The sequence below is a fragment of the Capsicum annuum genome, chromosome 12, assembly GCF_002878395.1.
Source record: "Capsicum annuum cultivar UCD-10X-F1 chromosome 12, UCD10Xv1.1, whole genome shotgun sequence".
NCBI lineage: Eukaryota > Viridiplantae > Streptophyta > Magnoliopsida > Solanales > Solanaceae > Capsicum > Capsicum annuum.
The window spans coordinates 114,482,895-114,503,853 of record NC_061122.1 but is presented as its reverse complement, the minus strand read 5'-3'; the positions used below and the strand labels follow the sequence as shown (position 1 = coordinate 114,503,853).

The window sequence follows — 20,959 nt, the reverse complement described above, 5'->3', positions numbered from 1 at the left end:
ACATCATTGGACTTTGACCATTAAGTAGAAGAAAAAAAGGCTAGCTAAAGAAAGAAAGAATTGGAGAGAGTGGAATAATGTGAAGAAGAAGCCCTTACTTATTGAATTTACTTTATTGTCTTATTTGTCTAACTAGTGAAATTGACTCACTTTGTACGGCTATAAGAAAAACTAAAAGTTTATATTTTTTTTCTCTAGATATATATAAACTTTATAGATTGATAGTTTCTAATTTTAATGTAGTTGTATGTAATATCTTTATACAATTAGTGGCAGAAAGATAATATAGAATTTGGTTTTCATCGGAGACATGGTTTGTTCTTTCATCTATTCTCAATATGCAAGAAATTGATTCTTTTAAATTAAAATTAAAAAATTAGGTATATGGCTAGTAAATTTAATGAAATACAAAAACAACAACATACCCAGTGATATTCCACAAGTGGGTTTGGAAAAAGTAGAATGTAACCAGAACTTATCACTATCTTGTGGAGTTTGAGACATTGTTACTAAAAGAACCTTCGCTCAAGTGAAAAAAATCCACATAAAAGAAGAAGAAGAAGAAAAGAATGAAGCAAGTATAGAAATTAATAAGGAAGGGAATATTGAGCCACAAGAAAGAAACACTATAAACAACAAACTAATATGATTATCGAAACAAAATATATGATGATAGATGTAAAAAGACAAAACTACAAGAATATGATTTGTACTATTAAAAACACCATATCTTAACCTGATGTTGTGCCCAAGCGCACACACAAGTGTACATGGTATCACCAAGTAGTAAAGTATCCCTTTAGAAGTCATGCGTCAATCCCAAAGGGACTTGTTTTAATAACTATAAAATTCAAGTTTAACAATTAAGATTAGAGTGGAGAAAACATGACAAAAAGAGATTGAGAATTATGATTTAAAGTTAAATATATAATGCTAAAAAGTTAAAGTCTTGGTAAATCAATGAAGACAAACCTAGGGTTAAAGCACTTTGAACAGTCATAATAAACTATTGAACTTCATTTAATAGATTATTTATCTTTATTATTTATTTGCAAGGTTTATAGTATGATCATGGTCTCTCAATCCTTTAATCTTCTACATAACTGGACATTACAACTACATAGTTGAGCAAGGATGCAATAATCCATTTAGATGCATTAAGATGTCATCCTACAGGTAAACCAAATAAGGTTTCTAGATATATCCCTATCTTAGACTCTAATTCAAATTCCTTATTTTAAAAATGAATAAGATCCTTACTCTATTTATATCGAAGTTCTATCCTCTTATTCCCCTCTTCCGAGTTCACAAAGATGACAATGGATGTATTCTAAGGGTCATGAATCTTTAAATAGTTATAACATGGATAAATAAGAATAAAAATATGATAAACAACCAAAACCAAATCAATAAAAAGCAATAGTAATCATGTGCTTGGCCTTAACCCAAGAAAAGAGCTTTTAGCCGCTCATGGACATAACCGTAATCACCATGGATGAATACAAGATAAAATACATAAATAAATAAAAGTAAAAGAATAAAAATCTTAATATAAGTGTTTTACAGACCCTTTCCAAGTTTCAAAGCCGTCCAAAGTGTATAACATCATGTTTTAGTTTCCTATTTTTAGGAGGACAATTGCCAATTTTTGCACGAAGACCGTGTTGTGGAGATCATAGAGGGCACTAGGGAGCGCGAAGCACCCTCATCACTGAGAAATTTTTTTTTGGCTCTCTTAGGAATCAATATATGTATGGAATGCACTCCATATCCATATATTGGGTAATATACGATCCATGGACATCCAAAGTGTCCACTTTACGACAAATCTTATCCCGTGTTGTTGTTAATCCATTACAAGTCTTGTGGTGTTGTTTCAACTTGATTTACATATTTTACATCTTAAATATATCATCATAATAAACTATACAAGTATCATATAACATCAAACATCACTTATTATAGCTCAAAACAACATACAATCCTTAACGGTGAACTAGAAACAAAAGCGAAGAACTAGTTTCACTCTTTTTGATCTTTAACTTTTAGTTCAACTGTAAGCTCGATCCAATTGAATATTTAAAACTATAAATGCATTTTTAAATAAATAATTGCACTATAATAACCTTAGAAACTTATTATACACATTATAATCCATCCCTATTAACTAGAACAACACCATGCTCAAGCTCGTAGCACTAGTTTTCTCATTTGAACTCTAAGTGACCAAATTTAGAACAAACTTGTTTGAAATACACCTCAAATATTGTAATTAAGTAATTAAACACTTATATGCTCAATTATATAATTCTTAACAAATTAAGCATACAAGTAGTCATAAAAAAAAGACTAAATAAGCCCGAATAACAACACTAAGGTGCATAATTCACCTCGGATCATCTGATTTCTCACGTCATGATGGAACCTATTATATCCCATCAGTAGGAAAGCCAAACCATAGTCCCAAACATTGAGTAAGACGCAGAGAAAAGGAAATAAAACTAGATAAAATGGAGAAAAGAAACCTAAAGAACGTAATGCACCCCAAAACCTTGTGAGGCCATTATAAGAGCTACTAACAGAACAAGAGTACAAGGTAAACATGATATAAAGATACAAAATTATCCCTAATATACAAAATAATGATCAGCTCAATAAAATAGAGAGAGCAGGAACAACATCAAACTCTAGGAACTCACCCTAAGTCTCTGATCCATGGTATCTCCACACGATACATATGTTAGTGGTGAAAACTCTTACTCTGATCTGTAGGTGAAGAACTATAGTATGAGTTCCAAACATGAGGTACTAAACAGGAATTGACCATCTAAGCTCCAAAGTTAACAAGCATAGATAACACACATGGAAAAATATATATAACAATTAACTATTAATGAAATAAGGATAATAGAGAGTTAAATATAACTACCATACTCTACGAATAACTAGGAACAGTGGTGTAATACACTAAGTAGCTACATAATATACAAAAGTAGTATCAAGAAAGAGATATATAATAGCAATACAAAGAAAGACATCTATACTAGTAGTACAAAGAAAAGGGTATATACAATAATAGTGCAAAGGAAGAAACTCATATACCCTAGGATAACTAAAAATAATAGTGTAAACCTGAGGGAGCTAGCCTAATAATCTAAATATCACTTGGATTACAATATCAAGAAGGGAGCTAGCTCCAGTATAATAAGAATGTCTAACCATAAAATAGTCTAAAAATAATAAAGAATGCTTTAATAAAGATAAAAAGATCTTGAAAGAGTACCTATACCCTGGGGTACCAATCTATACCCAGCTTGTCCTAAACTATACAATAGTATCCGAATAACAACATAAACAACTATACCATACAAATAATAACCTAACTAGACCTCATAAAACCAAAAGGTACAAACAATTATTCAAAAAATTGCAAGGATAACCTATAAATATCCAACCCCTATAAGTCCGATAGATACAAATGTCAAATAATTATGCTAGTGATAGGCAATGCAAAGGAATAAATGAATGAAAGTAAGCCTAATACTACTAAACCAATAGAGTTCCATGTAATAGTAAATTTATACACCTCCTTTAGATTGCCAATACATAAGGTAGGACCTATTGGGGTATTCTTTTTTCCAGCATGTGGTTCCCATCCATAAGGATCCATAAGAGAATTGGGATATCCATATATATTGCCCGATCTCGAGCTAGGACTTCCATTAATCTACCATCAGTAATTTTGTCAATCTAGTACTAGAGAGATATAAGAGTATACAGTAGTACTCAACATCAATTAAAGACTAAATAAGTATAAATTTGTAAATGAATCCACTACCCAAGATCAAATTTGGGAATAAAATTATAGGACAACATATAAATGGTTAAAATATTTCCTCGACCCAAATAAGTATATAGTGACAAAGAGTGGATAAAGAGTAGACCAGAATCTTCCTTGGTATGGGTTGCCTAAATAGTATGCTTAGTTTAATAGGTCAAAACCCAATAATAAAATGATACGACTCCAATTTAAAATCTATTTTAAAAGTGAAAAGGAGGGAATAAACTCCTTTCTAGAAAATAATAGTAAAACAAAAGTTATAGTTGGAATCGTACCACTAAATAATTATGAGAATGCATATAATGTATGTGTCCCATTACTAGTCTCCAAAAAAGTCAAGTGTAAGCACCTATGCATTAATAAATTAAGTCAAAACTCTTTTCAGGAATAAAGAATTAACTTGATATATAATGGGTCTTATAGACAAAGCTTTGGGTCCAACAATATACACAATAATAAGAGTACAAATAAGAATACAAGAGCAAAAACTATGGGAGGCATCATACAATAGGAAGAGTTTAACTGAGGAAAATCATCAAAATCCAAAAGTACTACTCCAATTCCTACACTAAGGATTCTACTATAAACCTAAGGTCATAACAAGTATATAGTCAAGCTCAATATACCCCAAAAACTATAACGGGTAGTCTAGACTAAGGCTCAAATTGCAATTCTATTCTAAAATGCCCTAAATAGGTCAAATAAAGATACAATTGTCAATAAATATATTCTATAACTCCCATCTACAATGTAATATTTAGAATACACAATCTCATATAGAAGAGTAGACCATAGCCTACCATGTAGTCGAACAATATTCTCAAACATTCCATGAACTTTTTTACTCCCCAAAATTTAGGTGATATCGCTATCTAGAAATCATAATTTATCTAATAAAAGGAGGAAAATAAGACGCATATTGTAATATAAAATTACGAGTTAAGAATTCAATCAATAATAAGCCCATGGGGCTCACTAGTGAAATGCTAAAATTGAATATTTCATAAGGACCCTCGAAGGACAATGAATGCATGTTTGAAAATTAAGTACAAATAAAGTTTCAATTGAGGATTAAAACAACACCAAAATCTAAGGAAAAATAAAGTGAAAATCAAGAGTTAAACAAAGATTTGGGCCAAAAACTTAAGAAGTAACTAACAGTAAATGATTACCTCAATGTCCCCTACCTATGTCCAGCTTCATTGAATAATTTCCCAAAAGTTCTTGAGATCCCACAATCATCTATGATGCAAAACTTAGCAAAAACAAGGTTTATAATGAATGAAGTAGATTTTATATTGCCAAGGGATAATCCATCACGAATCTGAGGTCCTCTGATTGCTAGAACAAAGGCTAAGAAAATTGCTCATTGTGAACATGGGGATACAATCATGAATGCAACTCCAGGCTAAACATGTCTTCACAAATGCGGTAGGTTGTTGGAGAAGCCAGTACATGCCAACTTTCTCTTGGTGAATACAATGACTAGCTCTTAATACGAAGGTCAAGCACCCTTTAACTTTGCAAATTTTGACAAGGTACCATGAACGTAACGACCAAAATTAGTTGACACGAGGTGCTGCTGCACCGACAAGAAATTGTACCATCAGACTGTAACTGGGGGTTCAAGATTCATTCAAAACCCCATCCATGAAAATAAACAATGATACCCTACCGAATTTGGCATTCTAGAATAAAAAAACCATTAAATTTTCATCTGAGGTTATTTGAATAAAAAGTAGGTCCTAACCCAGGGTTATATTTTCACCAATATCCACTCAATCGACCAAAACAAGCTCAAAATACATGAGACGCAGACCAAGGTTTTACCTAACCCCATGTTTTCATTCTAGATGTAACAAAATTATCAGAATTTTGATCTGAGGCCATTTACTATAACTGTTGTCACAAGACTGATTTATTAACTGTAAAATCTACAATAGCTAAAAATAGGCTTATAACCTAATAAATGGCTCAGGAATCAAACCATCGCTCCTTTATTGTTATAAATGACCTATAGCCTTTATGGGAAAATACAAAACCCCAAGAATATATCAAAATAGAGAAAATAACCCGGAGGGTCATTACACACAAACAGGCCTAAACCTTTGAAAATTAAGACAACGTTGTATTATTTACTAACCTTCAACCCTAATTCATGTCTTCCATATCATTCTATCTTAATTAATTTTATTGGTAATAGAAATCGGTGCCATTTCTTATCTTAGAATCACCATAATACTTCTTGGTCCTTCATATACACCTTATATATAACCTATCATACTTCTTTACTGGAGAGTTTGTGCATCTCCTCTTTATTTACCTAAACCATCTTTGACTTTTTTTCTTCATCATGTCCTCCAGGTGTCAACTCCTACATTCTTTTATATATCCTCATTCCTTGTCTTATATTTCCTAGGATGCCTTCACATCTATCTCGTCATCTTTAATTTTGCAACTTGCATCTTATTAACATGAGTGTTCTTGGCTTTGTAGAATTAACTTATGTTTAGGAGGTTGCAATGACCCTCCATGTAATATTTTCTATTTCTTGTTGTTTTTGGAATTTTGAGCCTTCCCATAGTATCTACAAGTTATTTATGACTTACCGAGACCATCAATTTAATTTTTGGCCATTTCACTTACGCTTAAAGCCCATTTCTCTATTTTGAAGCTTTTGGAGAAATTCGTCTTGGACCAAAACTTCTAGTAGATGATATTTGATAAGAATTTATATAGCACATTAGCTTTGTAATGTTGATTTTTGGATGGGAAACCCTTGGTTTAAGTTCAAAACATTTAGTATCACTTTGGGCTATTTGGTGGATTTTAGTAAAAATAGAACAATGGGTATAGGTCCTACCTTTTATTGAGATGACCTAAGATGGAAATTTTGATGGTTCCATTGAGTTTGAAATATTGAATTTAGCATAGTCACATAGCAAGATTGTTTTTACAATGTTGCGTATGAATTTTAAGGGTTTATTGGAAAGTTTGAAACTTGAAGAATTTCAGCTATTTTGCTAGTGCAAAATTAATCATCGCTATTGAGACACCTTGGTCATTGAGAGCGATGAACAAATTTTTATTCCTTCATCGCTTTTACGGTTGATGATAAAGATGAATAAATTATGAATTCCTTCTTTGTTATTCCAATGCCTTGGTCGCTGATAGTGATGAACAAAATTTGATTCCTTTATTGTTATCATGGTCGGTGATATAGATGAACAAATTATGAATTTTCCTTTATTACTATGATGACTCCTTGGTTGCTGATGGAAATGAAAACATATTCACCTGGACAACATAAAAGTCCTATTGTAGTCCAGAAGCTTCTTTTCACCATTTTAGGAGCTAGGCAACAATATTTTAGGGTGATTCTCAATGCATTTTTCTCATACAATAATTAGCAATGTGATTATAACTTTATAATTCTCATTTTCCAAGAATACTCATTTTATTTTTCATGATTTCTATCAAAAGGTGAGATTCAAAAACTCCACCATTGCCAAGCTTGCAAGCTTGTTTTTGAGAGTATTATAGTGGGTTTTAAAGATTAGAAATTTAGATGAATTTGTAAACTATTTTATTATTTCCCATAGAGAAATTTTTGTTTTCATCTTTCAATATTTGATTTTTTATATGAAATTTGGAGTTTTAGCTTAAAGGGGAAATTATGTTTTATTTTTTATTTCATGTCAGATTCCAACTTGTTTTTAGTTCAGATTTCAGATTTATGCTCCTCCAGATATAAGAAACATGATCCTTAAATAAAATTTCAAATTTTTCCTTTTTGATTTTGAGCCAATTTTTTTAAAAAAATTGGACCTAGAACAAATATATTCAATATGGGTATCGTTTTATTGATATTAATGTGTAGATTATGATTCTAATACCATAATGTTATTTTTGGATCATGAAGCTAAAACAAGCAATTTGTGGATGGTTCAAGACGACAATCTGACAATGAGGTTAGCTATGGTCTACTCTTCTCTATAAGATTATATGCTTTAAAGGCTGCATGGTAGGTGGGGTTTCTAGAATAGGTTTATAACTAGTGTATTTTTATTTACATATTTTGGGGATTTATAATTGAATTGTAGATTGAGTCTTAGCCTAGAATACCCACTATACATATTTATATGTATCATGGAACTTAGTGACTTGGATGATATCCCTCGATTCGATCCTTCTAGTAGCTTTTTTCCCTTGTTTAATATAGAATTGCCCCTCAGGTAGATCCTTTAAGTAGCTTTATGCCCCTTTTTACCATAGTTTCCTGGATTATGGTGGATATCTTATTAATTTATATATTAATGGGCCTATGGCTTTAGTTACAGTACTATTTATATAGAAGGTTAATACGCTATCCCTTGAAAAGATATGGTTATAGTTTAAGGATGCGTAGACACTTACTGGTATATTTTTTGGATATTAGTGATGATATGCATACATTTAGACTTAGTTATTCTTATTAGTGGCACAATTCCAACTGAAACCTTGGTTTTACAATTTTTTTAAAAGAAGGATTTATTCCTATATTTTAACTTTAAAATTAATTCTTAAATGGAAGTCATTCCATCATTACTAATGACATGTGAGCTTTTAAACTAAACTTACTATTTTGAAAAAATAGACTAAGGTGGATTCTGCTCCATTCTTTATCCACTCTTTTATTAATATTCATTAATTCTAGTTGAGGGAGAATCCAACCCTTTCTACATTATTCTATTGTGTTAGCCTCATACTTGATTAGGACTTATTTAGCTTTGGTTTGAGTCTAAGCACCTTATAGTACTCTTATTTGTCTCCAGAACTAGATAGAGTAGATATGCTATGATAGTTATTGAAAGGTCTAGTTTGGGACCAGGAAGTATATATAGATATCACAATTCCCCTATGGATCTTTTAGTATGGAACCACGAGTCAAAAAAGGTGATAATCTATACGTCCTACCTTATGAGCTGGCAAGCCAAAGAAGGTGTATATAATTGGTACAGTTTAGCATTTAGTCAGTATGGTAGTATTGGTTCACATTATATTCATTCATTTAGATGTGTTTCCTATCAGTAGTATGATTATTTGGCACTTGTACCTAATGCTTTTATTGAGGGTTGTCGAGGTACAAGTTATGGTTACTATCCATTGAGTATTTTCTTATGCCTTGTTAGTTTATAAGGGTTTGATTATGTTATTGTTTATTAGAGCTAGCCGATTAACTTACTATTAGGTCATCATTTTATAGTTTATGGAAAGATAATTACAGATTGGTACCGAGGAGATAGGTATGTTCCCAAGTTCCTTTCCTCATTACTATGATGAGCTTTATTATTAGTAGTCTACACTATGACTATCCCTGACTCAGTTATAGACTATGACTATGTTGGAATTAGCTTATGTATTACTTACAATCCTCGAGATGCTAGACTAGCTCTCTCAAGATAGTACCTTTACATTGGTTAGCTGTACAGTACTATCATATAACTATTCTTATCTAGCTATTATTTGTATATTATATCCTTCCTTACTACTATTATTAAATATTGTATGTCTCTCTATTATTACCCAACTATCATATATGGACTAGTTATTTATGGTATCCCGCTCGTGTCCCTTATTACGTATAATATCTGATAGTTATTCTTACCTCTTCATTTGCATTATCATGTTTCATTTCACAAATTATCTCTTGTAGTTTATATTCCTAGTTTACATATTTATACTTGTATTATCTTTGGAGATCTACCAGTTGATCCTACTGAGTACCTCGTGTTTGGAATTATGCTAGACTTCTGCACCTTATAGATTGTAGTATGAGTTTGCACTACTAAGTTATGCATCATACAGAGTTGCCATGGATTGGAGGTTTGGGTTGCATTTTTTACGATTGAAGTTTTTCTTTCTCTCCCTCAGTTGCTAGATTGATCTTTGTTTTGTATTTAATAGATGTTCTTGTATTGACTTCACCAGGTTTTGGGATTACTTATAATAATGTTATATTTTGATGAATGAATTTGTGATTTATTATATATTGCACGAATTTAGGAAAAGAATATTCAAGAGAATTCTCGTTAATGATCAAAAAAGAAGAAGTATTACAGAAGATATTTCAAAAAGGAAGAAATTTTTTTGTATTCATTGGAGTTCTTGATTCATGGGATTCCTGCATCTGTCTCCTTAATTTTGTTTTTACTTAGTTAGATTTTCCTTGTAGTCCTTACTTATTACATGAAATTGAATATTCATTATTCCTTTTCCTAAGAAGAATAATCTTTTGGGTGGCCTACTATGACTATCTTCCAATGGCTAGTAGTAGTCCAATCACTACTATTTGAGCTTTGAAAGACAAAGAAAGAGATATACTTTTGTATCAACATTCTCTAGTTCTTTGCTCTACTTTATTAAAGCATTGTATTCTTTAGAGGTTCACTAATTATTCAAAAAGAGAGGAGATAAATACATAGTTCATCAGGCATTCTATCAAAGTGAGAAAGAACAAAGAAAAGGAGTGTGAGTCATAGCCAAAAATCTTGACTCAACCCTTGTAGTTGATTCTATTTACAACGAACTAGTAGAATCCTTTGCAACCCAAAGGTACTGGAGTAAGACCTATTATCGGTCCCAACCAGTAGAAAATATCTGGTGTTATTTATTTTTAGCACTTTATATCCTAAACATTACATTACTGCATCAATAGTCAACTGTCTGATCGAAAAGGAGTACTTCATTCCCTCCTCTTACTACTTTCACTTTCTCTATATGTGTCTTTGTACTAGATTTTTTTGTTGCTTTCTTTTTTTCTCTTGATAGTTTGTTACAATATATTTTGAACTATGGGGTGGCTTACCTATTGATGGGTTGTATTACATACTATTATGACCTAATAAATTAGGTCATATATGTTTCCTTTCTTTGGGAGGCTATAGTACATTCCTAGGAAACCACAATTCTTGACTTCTTATCATGTATCTATACTTCAATAAACTCTAAGAAATTTTTTGGCTACAATCTTTATCAGATGTGTAGCATGCGGTTTTCAATAGATGTGGAAAATACTTCTTCATGTGCTTCCAGAGTTAGAGATTATAGTCTAGCTAGGGAGTTAGAGACTAGTATTAAGAGTATTTTGTATTAGCCAGTTAGTTTGGGGCCAACCCAGTCTCTGAAAGAGTTTGTGTCTTCCTTATCTTTTTATGATACCAAGTTTGGGATTCTGAGTTTATTCATATGTACTTCACAGTCAGTGGTATTTCCTGTTAAATCATGTACTTCTTAGGATGAAGTTGGATTTATTGGTGTGCAACAAGGGACTTAATCAATTTTAGTGTATGCAATTAGGTTTCTCGCGTGGGCTAGACATGCACCAATGTTATTTCCTACAGACCATGTTATGGTGCGGGGATTTATCAGAGGATTTACTTTACCACTTTACTTGGTGTTATAGAATTTAATATCAAATGGTTCTAATTTCCATCAGGTTGTTGATCATTGGTAGACTACAAAGAGGAAACGGCTTGAGACATATGGAGGTGGTAGTAAGAGGCCATTATAGAATTACAGTGTTTGGGGTATTCCATCCATAAATAAGGATGCTCCCAGTAGAGGTCAGGATCACTTATAGCCTATAAGGTCTGTATAGGTAGCAACTCAAACTATAGGTGGCCTTTAGATACGTTGTAGTGGTCATGATAGATAGAGCTCTGGTTAGCTCCGGTCCCAAGGATTTTTAACACATTTTGTGCTATTGGGTGGATTTTAGTGAAAATAAAATAGTAGGTGTGGGTCCCACCATTTATTGGAACAACCTCGAATAGAAATTTTAATGGTTTTAATGAGTCTGTATTTTTTAACTTAGCCTAGTAACACAGTTGGATTGTATTTATGTGATTTTAAGTACGTTTAAAGGTTTCAGTGGAGAGTTTGAAGCTTGAAGAACTTTAACTATTTTCTTGTGAAAAAAATTCTCACTGCGATCGTGAAACCTTGGTAGCTAGTGGATGTTGTTGCCTACCACACACACAAGTCTACATGGTCTAGAAAGTAATATAGTGACTTTCTAAGAGCCAGATCCCACAAGGACTTTATGATTAGCAATTAATTTAATTTACTTTCAAATCATATTTTATACAAGTGATGTGTTTTCAAAAAGATGGTTGTGATTTTTTAGTTTTCTAATAACCTTCACGAGAATAAAATTAGACCATCATGGGTTTGACCAATTTTGCAAACAGCATTGAGGGAAATTCTAGGACTACGATATTTTCTACAATCATGTTTTGCATTTATTAGCCTCAATGAACTTTATTTCTCAAATTTTGGATTTCAGGGCTACGTGTACGATTGAGGAATGGTAATAGTCTAAATAATCTATTTGTACTAGTCTCTGAACTGCATCATTGAGTGCGTATGTGAGTCTGATCTTAGGTGGATTTGTGCACCTAAGTGTTATAATCTCTATATATTTAGCCTTGTTTTGAGGACTTATTGTGTGCATAATGTTTCTATAATGATATAATTGAGAACTAAGTGTTAAATTTCTTGTTTATTATGTATATGGTGTGTTCAATTCATGTTTGGAATGAAGACAATAACTTAGAGTTTAGGCGAGAAAACTAGTGTTAATAGCTCAAACTTTGTGTTGTTTTAGTTTATCTTACTGGATTCTATTATGTTTAGGAAATAATTCGTGGTGTTTGATGATATATGATAAAGTTGATATCAAATACCAAAACAAGGTCTAATTATGATGGAAAAGCAACAACATAGTAAGGAACTCAATGACAATGGATGGAGCTTACTTGGATGAAATCTGGAAAATCCGAGCACATGGGCGTTCCATGCCCTTGGATCTCTATGTTAAGGGCATTCCAAACCCTTATGAAAAACAAAATATCCAATTCTAGTAAGCCTTAGTGATAAGGAATTTCCACTCTCTGATCACGCCAAAGAAAGAGCATGGCACACACATGGTTCCAAAACAAGCAGTTGGCTCCCATTATAAATAGGATACTCCTATCTTGTTGTACACACCTTGGATGACGTTTGGGGCTTCGAATACACTTGAGAAGCCTTCTATTAGGATTTTAATCCTTTTCTTTAATTTACTTTTGCATTATATACATGAATTTTATTATTGTGATTTGTTGTAACTACTGAATGGCTAAACACCCTTTTCTAGGGTTTAGGCAAGGAACATGATTACTTAAGCTTATAATTGAGTTTATTTATTCTTATTATCATTATTGGTTGTTCATATATCATTGAATTTAATATTCTATGGATTTGCGACCCTTAGGATAAACTTATATTTCAATTGCAAGCCTGTAAGGAGAAGCAATAGATTAAAATGCGAGGTATATGAAGTATGATGATAATAATTCAAGGGAGAGAATTTAAGATTTGTGTTTAGAATAGGAATATATCTAATTCTCCCAATTTGATTCATATATGGTATGAAATATAAATTCATTTAGCTTAGTACTTCCATCCCCGCTCAACGATGTAGTTGTGCAGCTAAGTTAGATATACAAGTAGAGGATCAGAAGACCATAGTCATGATACCAACCCTGTAAATAAAAAATTAAGATAATTAACTAAACTGATGACATAATATAGCTAAGTAGGATTGTTCGGAGTGCCTTAACCCTAGGTTTCTCCCTATTTTTGTTAAAGCACATTATATTATCAAATTGTTTGAAATTACTTTTAGTTTTCAACTATCAAATGATATTGGTTACTTTTGCACTTATTTAACCTTCATAGTATTACTATAATTAGATTAATGTAGAAAGTCCTTGTGGGATCTATACTTGTCTTTTAAAGGCTACTTTACTACTTGGGAGACCACTTACATTTGTATGTACACTAGGATGCAACAAGATTTTTGTGTCATTTTCGAGAAACATGAAAATTTTAAACCATCTTAGTGTTAGTTTTGCTATTTTGCTTAATAAGTGCTAACAACTTTCCCTTAGAATTTGAATTTTCAAGTACAAGCTTGAAACTTAAGTAAGCTATCAAGGGAAAGGGATTTGGTTGACGCATATCTGGAACCTAAGTGATGCTTACATCATCTGAGGAGAGAAACTGTAGTTCTTTGTCAGATACCTCAAATTCAACAACAGAAACTTATTCTTTCACCAATGGTTGAAGATCCACCAGCCCACATGATACTTCGAAAAGTTGAAATCCTACTAGCAACCAATATTACCTTTGTCATCCGCATACTGGAACCTGGAGATAGATTCAATCTTAAACTGAACATGCTGTAGTTGTATTACAATAGTGGGCAATTCACTCGTTTGTCACATAAGGATCCACAGGTCTATTTGAAGAACTTTCTAGACATTAGTGACACCTTTATACCCACTGGAATCTGTAATGACTACGTGAGGCTCACTCTTTAACCTTTCCCACTTTTGGGGGAACCAAACAAATAGTTTAAGATAGAACCATCAAACTACATCACTACATCGGATGATTTGGAGAAGAAGTTCCTCATCTGATTCTTCCTTTTCGAAAAGACTACGAGGTTACGTAGTAAAATTTTAAGCTTAAAGCAGAAGCTAGATAAGAACTTGTATCATGCTTTGGAGAGGTTTAGATTTATTCTAAGGGACTTCCCACATCACCAATAAATCAATAAGTTATTGGCTCGCACATTTGTTGAAGCTCTTGACAATAACACAAAAATTTTGTTAATATAGCTACAGGTGGTCAAGCATTAGAGAAACCTTATGATGAGTTGTATACCTTGCTAAACTGAATTGCGCAAGGTAATCCACATTGGAATGGTGATATCTCCAGATGTACAGTGAAAAAGGCTACATGTATGATTGGGGTAGATAGTGTCACAACTTTAAGCTTTTAAGAACCAAATGATTATTTAGTTTTGTAATTTGAGTGTAAACCAACCTCATGCTAAGGTAAATGCAATCCAGTGACTCCATAATGGTGTGAGATTTGTGGTATTATTGTCCACTCTATAGAATTATATGGAGTGAATCCAGAGTCGGTGATTTTAGGGGAAATAAATAGAAGGGAAATTACGGTAATGCATAAATCTCAAGGGGTAGAGTAAACCCAATTATTCATGGGGAAACAATCTAAGTCAAACTCAACAGTAGAAAAACATGTAGGCTAGTAATATTAAGGAGAACATAAAGAAGATCCTGTCCAATTTAGAACAAATAGCTATTGAGCTAAAAAACCAGTAACTTGCTCAAAAGAATTTAGAGACACAATTGGGCTAGTTAGCTCAGGCGTTTTCGCGACTCGAGACCACCCCTTAATAGTAGCATGGTGATTAGAGCCACAAGTGACCCCAAGAGAACCCATGGCCTTGCATGCTTTCGGATACTAAAGAAAATTTACAAAATACCGGGCAAAAGCTAAACTAAATAAACAAACTGATAGTAAATTGTAATGGAATCAATACTAATACTGTCAGAAATACACAACAAACAAAAATCCTAAATGAATGTCTGAAAGCCTCTAATTCATAATGATTTTTTGGGAAAACCCTCAACTAACTCCGATTGACAAAAATGAAATGAAATGCTAAAATAGATAACTGATAACTATTCCTCGAATGATAACACCAAACTACTGTTGAATGGTACAAAACATACGAAGTGCGATCTGGGTACTTATAGTCAAAACATATATTTTAAGACAATATAGTACTTTAAATGTATAAAGTATGTAGGATATGAAACTTACTGTCATAAACTAAACCTGGATTCATGTAAACATAATAATCTGAATGCAAGACCAAGCATAATAACATATACTGAAAAAAGTTGTATATCTAAATGTAATGTCTTGCAAAATCTAAAATTAAAACATTAATTGGATGATAAATTGAGGACTGTGGGAGCTAACTACGATTTCCATACCCCAATCTAAGAAAAAGTGGGGTCCAAACTGTATCCATAGTTGTAAGGGTCTTAGTACCTTACTAAGGATACCAATACTAGCTGGCGTGGATCCACTAAACTGATGACCTGAATGACGAGGTTGTCAAGCCTAATTTGATGGGTGGCCCCCTATAATCTATAGTGGTGCAGTAGTTCTGGAACTTAGGGAATTCTATCAACTATCTCAAGCCTAATTGATAAGTGGGCCTCTATTACTGCACTCTCTTTATGCTAAGTACTACTACCAACTAAATGACACTAGAGTATAAAATGATACATTAACTGATAACTAGTATAATCAAGTCATGGTGTTTTGTACATACAATGCATGCATAAATTTTAAGTACTCAATAACATGTAAACTTATACATATAACTTACTTCCTGGGTATAAGGTGTTCATAACCCACCCACCAGCTCTACAAATGATGACACTGACTGATGTTAAGAGGAAATTCACAATTTAAACCCATAAACTCAGAAATGTCATGATAAGAGAATTCATGGTTTTGAACACGGAAGAAGCTATTTCAATTAGGAAAACACATAGTCAAGGTTTTATTCCACAATAAACTAAAGAGTTTAAAGGAAACTCAAATTTTACCTAAAATCCAACTTGGGGGGGAAATATTCTGTAGAATTTAAATTATATATAGGACTCAATGGGTAGAAGGAACCCATTGATGAAATCCAACATACCTAAAGGTGAATTCTATGAAGAATCCCTTGTAAATTATGCTTGAACTTGAGGAACACTAGCTTGCTTTGGAGAAGATAAAAATTACCCCTTTTTGGCTTGTTGTGGAAGGAATTAGAACTTAATGGTGAATTCGGGGATTTGTTTTCATTTTATACCACCCATGGTGAATCTCCAAATGATGTAGGTTTGTGTTTAAAAGTATGGGTAAAGACTTAAAAGCCCTTTTTGAAATTTGTGGGAATTTCTTGTTCCAGTCATCATGATGCACATTATGACTTGTTATGTTAGGCCATGAGTCATGGCCTGAGTCATGATGTGAGGACCTAAGTTTTGAGACTTGTTTTTTATGACAATGACTCCTCTACAAATGACTTGTTAGGTCTAATCATGAGTCGTTAGGAGTAGTCGTAGTCTGAGACTCAATTTTCTAGATTTTTTCTATTATGGAAACGAGTCCACCTAATGACCTATTATCATTGATAATGAGTTATATGGTATAGATATTATCCCTAGGTTAAAATTTGGGGGTTTAAATGTTGTGACAAGGAAATCCACGTTATAACTCATTACGTCTATTAATGGGTCATTACCTAAGTCATTGCTACTGGTGAGTTGACAGACCCTCAGGAATTTTTCATATCTTTTTGCCACTAAATCATATTAAGGAAAGACTTATGGCCTTGGAAAGCTATATTAATGATCTTTTGTTGGGTCTAGAGCTGGAAAATTAGGGTATTACAATATCTACCCCTTGGAATCATACATCGATGAAAAAATTGACTAAACATAGAGACTAGGGAAAACAAAAATTTTAAACTAAATACTTATAGGCTAAATCATGAACTGATATCAAAATTCATGACTGTTGCCTGAACTAGACTAAACTCATGATGTCATTTCGTGACATGGAATAGCTGGAAGGTATGAGATAAAAATAAAAGAGTTAATTAAGAAAACACTTACCTAATGTTGGGACTGAGTTCAAAGAGAAAAGGTGGGGGTAATTGGTCTTCATATCCATTTCAGTTTCCTAAGTAGCTACCTCAATTGACTGATTTCTTTATAGAGCTTTACCTAAGGCAGCCTTCTTATTCCTTACCCTATGAATCTGACGATCAAGGATCTCATATGGGACTTCATCATAACAGAGGGCTATTTTCCCTGCCAACCCTTTTTAGTTGTATTACTGATGTTGGATCTCCAGCATATTTCCTTAACAAGGAGTCATGGAAGACTAGATGCACTGATGCTAATTCTGTAGGAAAATCTAACTCATAGGGTACTTTCCCATACCTACTCAAAATCTTATAAGGAACTACATAGCAGGGATTGAGGTTTCCATTCTAATGAGATATCTTTAACCCTTTCATGGGTGAAATTTTCTAGTAGACAAAATCACCAACATTAAACTCAAGCTCATTTCTCCTTACTTCTGTATAGGATCTCTTATGACTTTAGGCTATTTTTAGCCTTTGTATAATTAGCTGAACCTTATCTATTGCCTTATGCATTGAATCTGGTCCTATCAATGCAACATTACCAAGCTTAAATAAACCAATAGAAGATCTACACCTCCTGCAATAAAGAGCCTCAAATGAGTCCATCTGATTACTAGAGTGATAGTTGTTATAGTAAGAAAACTCTATCAAAGGTCAGTGATCATACCAAATACCCTTGTAATAAATCACACATGCCTTCAACATATCATATAAGGTCAGAATAATTTTCCCTTGTTGACCATTTGTCTGCAGGTGAAAAGCTATACTGAGGTAAACTTCAGTAACAAGACCTGTCTAAAAAGCTTTCTAAATATAAGGGGTAAAATGGGTACCCTATTTGAAATAATGGTCAAAGGAACTCCGTGTAGTTTCACCTATACCCTAAGGTAGAGTCTGGCATAATCTTTGGCTGAATCTTCAGTATTAACTAGTAACAAATAAGATGACTTAGTCTTTCGGTCCATAATAACCCAAATAGAATCATGTTAATGCTGTGTACGAGGCTACCTTATGATAAAGTCTATATTCACCACTTCCTGCTTCAAAGAATAGATACTAAATTCCTGAAGTGTAACACTAGGCCTTTGGTACTCAACCTTAACCTCCTAGCAATTTGAACACTTGGCCACAAATTTTGCAATATCAGCCTTTATACTATTCAACCAATAGAATTCCTGCAAATGGCGGTACATCTTAGTAGGTCAAAGAGGAATAGAATATTGCAAACCATGAGCTTCTACTAACATACTTTATCTCAAACTACCCATATTATGAACACATAATCTACCCTAACAACGAAAACATCATCTCCCTCTTGGGAGAAAATCGCAACATTCTAATTTTGAACCGCTTCCTTCAACTTAAGAAAAACATGATTTGTATCTTTCTTTTCCTTTACTCCGATAACCAAAGAAGATTCAGAACCATTTTTAACCTAAATACTACCTCCGACCGAATCAACAAACTGAACTACCAATCTAGCAAGCTGATGAACCTCACAAACAAATTCTTTTTTCATCCTCAATGGAGTCAACACTTCCCTTTGACAATTTGCTAAAAGTATCGGCCACCACATTAGCCTTGCCCAGGAGATACAAGACACTTAATTCAGAGTCCTTTAGTAACTCTAGCCACCTTCTCTGATAAAGATTTAAATATTTCCAATTTAAAACATAATAAAGACTCTTGTGGTCAGTGAACATATCAACATGAACCCCAAAAAGATAAAGTCTTCAAATCTGTAAGGCAAACATAACTGCTGCCAACTAAAGATCATGAATCAGGTAGTTATTTTCATGAGGTTTGAGTTGTGTAGAGGCATATATTATAACCTTGCCCTAATACATCAACACACAACAAAGACAAACTCTCGAAGCAACACAATATACCATAAAACTATTTGAACTATCTGGTAGAGTCAAAACTGGGGGGAGGAGTTGAGTCGATTCTCCAACTACTAAAAACTATTCTCCTAAGAATTGAACCACTGAAAATTGACTTTTTTCTGAGTTGGTCTGTACATGGGAGAATCAATAGAGGAAAATACTTCCACAAACCATATGTAGTAGATTGCTAAACATAAGAAACACCTGATATCAGATTGAGAGACGGGTCTATGCTAGTTCCTCACTGCTTTGGTCTTTTAAGGATCAACTCTAATTCCTTTATTAGAAATGATATAACCAAGGAAAGTTAATAATTTTAACAAGGATTCACACTTGATGAACTAAGCAAATAACAGGTGATCTTTAATAGTCTGTAAAGGCAATTCTCAAGTGATCTGCATGTTCACCCTCAATTTGAGAGTAAACAAAGATGTCATCTATGAAGACTATAACGAACATACCCAAGTACTGCAAGAAAACCCTGTTCATCAAGTCCATAAAAGTTGCAAAAGCATTTGTTAGTCCAAAAGACATAATGACAAATTCAAAGTGACCATACAGAGTTTAAGGTTGTCTTTGGAATGTCATAATATCTAATTCTAAGCTAATAATAGTAGGATCGAAGGTCTATCTTAGAGAAATAGTGTGCACTGTTGCGTCTCTATCCACACTCAAGTGTACATGATCGTGCAAGTAATATAATAACTTAGATAGTCAGATATCGTTCCCTCGAGGATCAATAAACTAGAAATTTATTCAATCTTTAGTTCAAGACAATTTAGTATTAAGTGTTTAATTGTATTAAGATTAAGATGATTCTGTAAATAAAATACAATTTACTAAACAATAAATAATTAGTGATGACTAAAGCAAAATAAGCAACGGTTGTAATCAATAATGATGACGATTCCAGGGTTGAGGTATAGTGAACAATCTTACAATTCTCTATTCTTTTCACAGTATAATTGGTTATCGGGTTGATGGTTCGCAAGGTTATGCCATAATCCAAAAAGAAACTATGAATAAGAATATTAAATAGTACTCATGTTCTTAGCCTCAACCCCAGAAAGGGGGGTGTTTAGCTACTCATGTTTGAATTAACCATCCAAAATAAGTCATAAATCATACCCAAATCAATCCTTGAAATAAAGAAATTCAAAAGAATGTTTATGAACCCTAAAAGAGAGAAATTTTTGTTTTTCCGCCACTGCTCTGCTTCACCCAAGAGTCCCCCACATTATCTTAGATTTTTCCTTTTATAGCTGGGACAAAATAGTTAAAATATTCCCAATTTATCCACCCGGCGCATCGCGCCATGCCTTATATTGCTATTTTCCATTAAAATCTGAGAAATCGTGGAGCTCAAGTACACCCCAACAATTCTAAAATGCACCCTCGCAGCGATGCGCCACTATTGCGGTGAGCCACTGGATTGGGACAGTTGCGAAATAATAATCCTCCGCGATGTGCTAAACCTTCAGGTCACAAAATCTGATAAACAAAACTTCTCTGCAATATGGTGGTTTTGCAAACATTCACTAAAATTCGACCATAGCTATTTTGTTGCTCATCACGATGTGGAGTGTCTTCAAATGAGGATTTCTTCGTTCCAACTTC

The 20,959-nt window shown here is 33.2% G+C and overlaps 1 long non-coding RNA gene across 1 annotated transcript in view; it reads left to right on the top strand.

Annotated features, from left to right (window-relative positions):
• The window catches only part of LOC107850079, a 37,277-nt gene extending 24,196 nt beyond the window's left edge, over nucleotides 1–13,081 (top strand). The window contains exons 2-3 of the long non-coding RNA XR_001668445.2: nucleotides 7,764–7,812; nucleotides 12,518–13,081. This is a non-coding gene — a long non-coding RNA (uncharacterized LOC107850079). The remainder of the gene's footprint in view (nucleotides 1–7,763; nucleotides 7,813–12,517) is intronic.
• The last annotated feature ends 7,878 nt before the right edge of the window (nucleotides 13,082–20,959 follow it).